At 38.7% G+C, this 9,340-nt stretch overlaps 1 pseudogene; it reads right to left on the bottom strand.

The window, feature by feature from the left end:
- Positions 1-1,832: 1,832 nt before the first annotated feature.
- On the bottom strand, positions 1,833-4,399 carry LOC120256513 (annotated as a pseudogene).
- Between the last annotated feature and the right edge of the window lie 4,941 nt (positions 4,400-9,340).

Below are 9,340 nucleotides of genomic sequence, written 5' to 3' on the forward strand. Positions count from 1 at the left end.
GAAGAGCACGTACGGGTCATGCAAATCCTTGTGCTTGGCGTAGATGTACAAGAGCTTATTTGCAACGCTGAGATTTCTGATCATGGACGTGGTGATGGCGTAGGCGTGGACATGCTTGATCTCGTTTCGATGGCGGCATTGGATGAGGGCTAAGATGAAGGACATGGGGTTGAGGAACTCTACTGGTCTCATTGAACTACATGCTGAGAAAGACCTCAGCATTTAAGATGAAGGACCTAAGGTTCAAGGATATCTCTCTCTCTCTCTCAATCGAGAGAGAGCCAGAGAAAGAGAGATCCTGCCAATCTTCTTGTCGCTGGTGGTGGAGGGCGTCATTGGTGGTGGAGGTTGTCGCTTAAGGGTGAGGTCTGAAGGAGGTGCTTGTTTGCTTTTGGAGTTAGGGTGGTGGTAAGACTACTGTAAACCATATTTTACAGTATTTCAACTCACAACCAAAGTTGCTGTGAGTTAAAATACTGTAAAATGAGAGTCTAATGTAAAATTTTTACAAGTAAAAGTTGCCTTTACATCAAACCAAACACCAAAAAGTAAGTTTCACATATAAAACTTTTTACATCACACCTACTTACATCAACTTACTTCTAACCAAATAGCCCCAAAAAGAATTTTTTAAACAAAAACTATTACTTTTACATGATAACAAGTAGACTTAAAAAGAAACAAAGTTTAAACACAAAAATGTCACTCCAAACAATTGTTAACATAAAGTGTGAAACTAATGAAATGCCGAAGAGTTGAGCAGGAGTTCTCCTTCAAGACAGTAGTCCGGTCCTACAGAAGATGTCTAGGCAATGACAACTTTGGAAAGAGAAAAGCTGAAGAGGCGAAGAGAGAAAAAAGAAACCGATGCTAGTAATAGTGTTCTCTCGGGATTAACTAAGAAAAAAGAAACCATTTCCTCTCAAAGCGGAATAATCATTGCGGCCAAGGGCATTATGGTCAAACCATGTCTCACTTGCCACAACTTCCCATACAGAGGACAATTTTTGTCCAAAAAAATTCAAAACTAACTCCGTTTCATGGGGGTTTCAAATTCAGTATTAAAAGGAAGGGTTTTTTTATAGGTAATCAAATTTAGAGGGACAATTTGTGCATATTACAAAAACTTAGGAGGTGTTTTTTAGCAATTTTTTTAGAACATTAAATAGTGCAAACACTTATATTCTACTTCAATCACTTGTACTGTATTATATTTCTAATTTTCACAATAATAATTACTTTAACAAATGCTCTCCATCCATTTTTAATGAATGCTACTAGTTCTTATTATATAAATATTAATAAATGTGGATAAGTGACAACCGTCACAACCCTCGACCATTGTTTTGAAAAGAAGTTACGTTAAATCTTTAACCTGTCATGTATGAAAGAAATGAGTTACAACTCTTCCATTGCGGAGAGGATTAACGTAATAACAATTCAATAAATAAAATGTTATCTTTCTTTTTTTAAAAAAAAAGATTATTTTATTATTTTCTTATAAAAAATCATAAATCTTACAATAACCTCTAGGTTATTTTAATTTATGATAATAATTATTATCTTATTAAATTGCAGCATACGTCTTGCATTGATATATATACTGTTAAGCAAGTTTTTATTATCATTTTTATAAATCATATTTAAAAAACCAAAATTATCTAAATTTTTGTTTTTCACTAAATTTTTTTAATCCGAGTTGCACTGAAAAATTTGATTGACAAAAATTCACTCTTCCATTTCTTTTATAAATATCTAATACACGATTGGCTTTGGAGTTAATGCTGACATTAGTGTTTATTTTTATTAATAATCTTCCATCTCAAATTTATTCATGAAACACTGTCATGTGACAAATTCAATGATTTAAATAATATCCAAACAAAAACTAAAAGCAGAAGAACTACCAAAGGGCTTCTGACAGTGTACTTCCCCTTCTCATCAACCCACACAAGAGCTCCAAATGCATCAGCACCTGCGTCACCCTTTGGTGGGGTGGCCTTCACAGTGACCTTATATTTCAGCCTCTCATCCTTCTTCTTGAAAACAAGCACATCCGGTTGAACAACTACGGAAACCCACTTAGGCATTGTCACCGTGACTTTATAACTGGCAGGTCCATCCCCAACATTAGTCACTGTTCTCACAAACATGCGAGAATAACTGGTAGAATTGGGCTCGAAGGTAGCAATGAACGAAGGATAATTGAGATCAGATGAGGCTTTGGAACTATTATATAACTTGGATCTAGTGATTATCCTGACCTGTTTGCTTGTGTAACCAGACGCGTATAACAAGCTCACATAGTCTTGTGGGTTGGCATCATAAACCAGACCTGGTTCCAAGGCTTTGTTCGGGTCCACTTGGCCTGCTCCCATGGCTAGTGGACTAGCATCGCTAAAGAAGCCATTGTCCTTAATCGGCTTCAAAGTGTTATCCAAAACACTGGCCGTGGTCATCATGGCCGAGCGAATGGCGGCCGGGCTCCAGCCCGGGCGTGCACTCTTCAGCAAAGCAGCCACACCGGCTGCGTGCGGGCAGGCCATTGATGTGCCTGAGAGGATGTTGTAATCACTACCCAAGGGAGTGTTACCAATGATGGCAGCCGCCATATTAGGCACCCACGCTGCAAGAATATTAGTCCCTGGAGCCATTATGTCCGGCTTCAACACGCCAGGGGTGTTCTGTGATGGTCCTCTCGATGAAGATGATGCCACTGCTGGAGCTCGTTCGGTGCCGATGAATGTCTGCCTGAACTTCATGGTCACAGTGGCTTCCAAGTTTTTCTTCGCGTACTTGATCAAGTTCACTGCCTGTTTCGAGTTGATTACAACCCCTGGACAAGTGTTGTCAAAGTTGTGAATCTCATCAGAAATGAATACAGCACCAGCAGCTTTGGATTCAGTCACATAGTAATTCTGATAATATGTTGATCCAGTGTCGTCGCACACCACGATCATGCCTTCTGCTTCGGATGTCAGCAAAGAAGATGAGTTGCAAGCTGAGATTGTCTCATTGTAAATAAGCTGCACATTGACTAGCAATGCGTTCTCTGGGTACAGAGTAGTACCGATGATGGTTTGGCCATTACCTAATGTCAAAGTCCCTGAGAACTTACGGTCAATCGAGCCTGCTGCCACGGTTAACGCCCAGGGGGTTCCGTTGTGCAGTGTTGAACGGGCGGGTCCACGGTTGCCTGCAGAAATGGAGACGAAGATACCTTTTTTTCCATGGCTGAGAATGAACCTATGGCTATTGGATCTTCATAAAAAGTCAGTACCACTAAAAACCGAGTGATACTGAAATGATATCAACGCTATCTGCAATAGCTTGATCCAAACCGGCAAGAACATCAGACTCGTAGCTTCCTTCTTGCCAATTAACCTTGTAAACAGCCAATCTTGATCTGGGCGCAATGCCCTGGCAACACCAGAGGCATACCCAAAATAATCAGCAGAAGCATAGTTCCCAGCAGCAGTGGATGCACAGTGTGTGCCATGACCGAACGTGTCTCTAGCTGAGTTCATAGAGATTTTGATTCCTGGATTGGCTGCTCGGACTCCCTTGTTGAAGTAACGAGCACCAATGAGCTTGCGGTTGCATAAAGAGGTGTTGAACTCCTGCCCGGGCTCACATTTTCCCTTCCATCTCTTGGGGGCTAATTTAGGCATTCCTTTGTCGTTGAAGCTATCACTTTCCGGCCAAACTCCACTGTCGATCACACCAATGATCACATCTTCACCGTATTTGGAGGCTGGCCAGAGCCCTGTGACTGTGTTGAGTGAGAGGAATTCATAGGTGTGGCTGGTGTCCATTGTAGCTTGTTTCTCTTCATGGGCGGACAAGAAGCCAGGCGCTTGCTTCAGAGCTTTGAGTTCTTCACCGGAAAGCACTGCGCTGAATCCATGCATTACATTCTCATAAGCATAGATGAGTCTCTGAGCAGCTTCAGAAGCATCTTCTTTGGCAGAGTTGGAGGTGCTCAATGACTGAAGGGTGGAAGAGTACCAGTGATGGTGATCAGTGAAGGCCATGGGCATTGCTGTCCTGTCCATGTGGATGATATAAGTTGAACGATCAGTTGGCATAGCCATTGCTAACAGAGAAGTGAGCAGACATAAGTGGACGAGTAGCTTAACAGCCATGGAAGTCATTCTTGATTTTCTGTGCAGGTTGAAGAAGCTTTATGTGTTGCCTATCTATATATATCTATATATATCGAAATTGGTCTGCTGTAGGATAAGGTGGTATTAGTCCATTCTTGGAAGAAATCGTTTTATTCTACACCTTATCCTCAATCCTTTGCTGCAAACCGATGTAGACTGAAAACTAGAATTGGAAAAATTGAAGATGATGTTCAGATTTGTCTGTCCTGAGAAGTAGTTTTTTGAAATGTGAGACACCTTCTTAAAAGATCAATGGGTTGTTTGATGGGTACATAATAAATACAGAACCATACGGTGAAATGCCTGCTGGAAAATTTAGGTAGTAATGGTTGGATTATTCATTTTAAGTTGGAGCACATGACAGTGTTAGATTGAATTTTGATCATCTGGTTCAAATTGGCAGCTGTGCTGAACTTGGTTTGGTATGTTATTTAATGAAATTATGTTTGCTTTAAACAGAAAATGATGAAAAGGAAGAAAAGGATGAATTTTTTGGTCATCTGCTTTGAGAATAACTAGCTTATTGAATTGTTAGGACTGTTTGATGGTTCCACAATAAGCTAAAAAACCACACACTGAAATACGTATTGAAAAAGTACTGGGTGGTTGTATTAATCATTTGATCAGACAGATAGTTTAGCCTTGGAGCACATGAGTACGTATTGATTAAATATGCAAGAGAAAGCCCAATCTTTTGATCAATAGGTCAAAATTGGTAGCTGCGCTGAACCGGGTTTGGTGTGTTATTTAAGGGCTCTTTTTGCTTGCTTAAATAGAAAAGGCTGACCTGGCAGATGCTTGCCTTTGGAAAATAAAACTTTCAAAAGATTATAATAAAGAAGAAAGTGACAAGAACCTAATGAATATGAATTATCTAATCATCCACTATTCTCTGCAATTTTCTCTGTCGGTAGGAATTATTCTTTTATTGAAAGTGTGAGTTAACTAGCTATGGATACTGATAAATAAAGTTTATAAACTTCATAAAAGAAAATTTAAATAAAATAAAACTAAATCCTTAGCAATACCACCTGAGGACTTCTCACTGTGTATTTCCCTCTATTACCAATTAAGCAGCCCCCTCTGAAATGGCCAGTATGGTCAAGATAGACAATGGGCCCGTTTGGCCCGTTGTCTGATTAATTCATATTAGACCAATATGTTTACTTCCAACATTCTTTTTTTTTACAAGAGGAGCAGACAGCCCGAGGGCCCTGCTAAACCGCCAGGGCATGCACAAGCCTCAGTGGAGCAAGTGGGGGCTGGGCCCGCGCATACATGGGCGCTGGGACCACCCGCACACAACCACCGCTCACATCTCCCAGAAATGTGCCCTCAGCCGAGAATTGAACTCTCACCACTTGGTGAAGAGCTCTATCGGTGACCCGATTACTTCCAACATTCTTACTCATCTTCTTAAAATTACTTCTGATCACTCTCCTCTGTTGCGTTCTGCTTCTAAAGACAACCGGTTTTCTCCCAAGATTTTCCAATTTGAAAATTAACAGTTTGAATATGCTGACTATTTTAAAGTGGTTCATAATGCTTGTCAGTTTTAGGGGTTGTTTGGATTGGCTTTTAAAAAAAGTGCTTTTTTTTTAATTTTGTAGAAGCACTTTTGGAAAAAGTACTTTTAGAATAAGTTAAGTGCTTATGCATATTTTTTCGTTTGGATGTATTAGCTTCAGAAACACTTCTGTAGTTGTGAAAATGTTTGGATGTTTATTTAAAAATTACTTTAACAACAAAAAATTACTAAAATACCTTTTTACTGGATTGACTGAGGGTATTTTAGTAAATGCACTTAACCAAATAGCTTATCAAAAACAGCTTATTTCCATAAGCTAGTCTTTGGCAGCTTATAAAATAAGCTGTATTTGAGCTTATTTCACAGCTTGAGCTTATTCAAAAAAGCCCATCCAAACACAATATAAAATCTCATAAGCACTTAACTTATAAAATAAGTGCTTTTGGGTCAGTTATAAGCTGATCCAAACAACACCTTACTCTCATTCATCTCCTATGCATAACTTTGCTTATTTACTTACTCGTATTTGTAAATCTTTGATTGACTGGAAAAGTACTGGTTTGGATACTCTTGATAAGGGAATTAGGGATACTGAACTTCAACTCCAAGCCTTTGATTTAGAGAACCCTGACAGCTCGTTTTCTGATAATCAGTATGCTAATTATAGAGCCTTGAACCATAAATACAATGCCCTCCTTAATCAAAATTCTATTCGATGGGCCCAACGTGCTAGTCTTATCTGAGTAAGTATGACCCAAATTTCTTTCGCAACACTGCTAAAATCCGTAATCATTGTAACCATATTACCATCATTGTTGATGATTTGGGTCATACTTACTCAGATAAGGACCACATTAAAGATACCTTTTTGGATTATTCCTCGAAACTGTGGGAGGATATCACTAAGGATAGTTTGACTAAGGATATCACTAAGGAGGAAGTTTTCTCTGCCCTTAATTTTCTTGAGGAAAGTAAAAGTCCAGGGCCTGATGGTTTTAATGTAGAATTTTTCAACTTCTTTTGGGAAGACATTGTGGATCCCCTCTTTCTGGCTATTAAACACTTTTCACCAATGCTTCTATGCCTAAATCTTGGGGTAAAACTTTTGTAACCTTAATTCCCAAAAGGAGCATCCTACTAGAGTTTCTGACTTCCGTCCGATTTCCCTCTGTAATGTTTGTTATAAAATCATCACTAAATTATTGGCCAATCGTTTAAAATTTATTTTGAATAGTTTGATTAGCAAGGAGCAAGCTGGTTTCTTATTGGTCGCACCCCCTTTGATAACATTCTCACCGTTCAAGAGATTATTTATTCTATTAATATGGACCGGAACCTTCCCCATAGGATGATTGTTTAGGTTGATGCTTATAAGGCTTATGACACCTTGCGTTGGGATGTTGTTCTTGCTACTTTAGTTCATATGGGTTTTCCTAGTATTTGGATTGCTTGGATAAAAGCTTGTTTCAATCAGTGTCCTTTTCTTTTTTAATCAATGGCCAGCCTTCTAAATAGATTCTCCCTACTAGAGGAGTGCGTCAGGGAGATCCCCTGTCCCCTTACTTATTTATTATAGTTTCTCAAAACCTTACTGCCATCCTCAATCATGCTCGTCAACTTAATCTAGTCCCTGGTTTCAGTCCTGATGTTAAATGTAATTTAAAACACCTGATGTATGCAGATGATTTAATTCTTATCACTACGGCTACTAGGAAATATGCCAGAAACATCAAACTATGGCTGAATCTCTATACATCCTTAACTGCCCAAACCTTAAATCTCTCAAAGTCTAATTTGTATCTTCCTCACTGGTTTAATAGGAGGGTTGTTAAGAGCATTGAGACCATATTAAACATTAAAATGGGCACCTATCCTTTTACCTATCTAGGCATCCTTATTACTTACAAAAGATTGGCGATCTCTTGCTTTAATCTCATGATTGACAAGATTAACAAAACCATTGGTAGGTGGAATCGCTCAAAAATATCTAAACCTGGCAAAGTGGTGATGATTAACAGCTCTATTATGGTGATGCATGTTTACTATCTCTCTGTTTATCCAGTCCCTGACAGTATCCTAGATCGTATTTCAGCTAGTGCTAGGAAATTCCTCTGGGCTAATTGTAGCAATGGTAGAGGCATCCCATTAGTTAACTAGCAGAATACTATGCTTGATAAATCTGATGGGGCCATGGGTATCCGGAATCTCATAGCGGCTAAATTTTCTCTTATGTTTAAAAATGTTTTGAACTATTTGAATCAAAAAGATGTTTGCTGGGTTCAATTGCTTATTCATAAATATGGGATGATTAATCTTTGGAATTTGCATATTCCCCTGAATTGTTCTTGGTTATTTAGAGGGATTTGTAGAATTGCAGATGATATTAAAGCTAATCTTTGGACACAATCTATTAATCCCTCTATGACCTCTTTTCTTTATGATCCTTGGTGTTTCGCGATTCCAATTGCCTATAAACCAACTTATCTTAATATGCATCTTGAGTTTGAACACTTACAGGTGGCTGATTTTACTCATAATAATAATTGGAACACTCACTTGTTTTTAGATGTATTTGGAGTTAATTCTTGCCCTCCTATTTTAAGTCACGGAAACATAATCCATTTGGAACCTTCTTACTGGATTTGGTTCTCCATGACTAACACTAAATCTTTTAATGCTATTGTTTATAACCACTTCAATAGCAAACACTATGATCTGGAGAAGTGGTGTGGTTGGAACACTATCTGGCGCTTGAACAGCTAAGTTTTTCATTTGGTTACTCTTACATGGCAAGGTTAAAACCTGTGATTTTCTCAATGCTTTTAACCTTGGCCCTCTCATTTCTTGTGTTTTTTGTGGTTTGATGAATGAATTTGCTGAACACATTTTTAATACTTGTCCCCGAGCACAAATTGTTTGGAGCAAGATTGCTTCCATCATTAATCAAAACATTTGCTTTCCAGAAGGAATCTCTGTAGGTTATTGGTTAGTAATGCACAGGCAGGATTTCTCTTTATTCAAAGCTTCAATCATTGTTGTAGCCATCTGGTTCCTTTGGAAAGCCAGATGTGACTTTATCTTCAGGAACAGAAGAGCTAACTTTATTTGGATCGCCTGGCAGGCAATTGATCATGTGCAGGAATTAATGTCTTCTCCTTTGAATCATATGGGGAAAAAGTTCTATATTTTAAACAGGCCTATCACTGGATCTTATGGCCTTTATTTTGCAGCCTTTGGGTCTTTGAACCCTGTATCGATAGTGCGAGGTTTTTGTTTTTTTATTGATGCTAATATTTCCATCATACTTGCAGGTTGCTGTCAACTCATCAACAACTCTATCACTGATGCTGAGATCAAAGCCTTAATAGTGGCGCTTCATTGTGCGAAGATGGACAACATTAACATCTCCAGAATTTATGTTAGTTCAAAGGAGCTCATCCTAAGTGTGGTTGATGGTGTCTACACTAATACTTGGATCTCTATTGGAGCTGTGGATAATCTCCATCAACTTATGTTTCAGTTGAACTATTATCGGCTGGATTATATCCCTAGGAGCTGGAATCATATTGCCATTGCTTTAGCCGCTCACGGTACCGGACATATTCCTTTATCCTTGTTTCACAGAGGGATGAAGAAGCCTAGTTGG

This window comes from Dioscorea cayenensis, unplaced genomic scaffold (genome assembly GCF_009730915.1).
Source record: "Dioscorea cayenensis subsp. rotundata cultivar TDr96_F1 unplaced genomic scaffold, TDr96_F1_v2_PseudoChromosome.rev07_lg8_w22 25.fasta BLBR01001477.1, whole genome shotgun sequence".
NCBI lineage: Eukaryota > Viridiplantae > Streptophyta > Magnoliopsida > Dioscoreales > Dioscoreaceae > Dioscorea > Dioscorea cayenensis.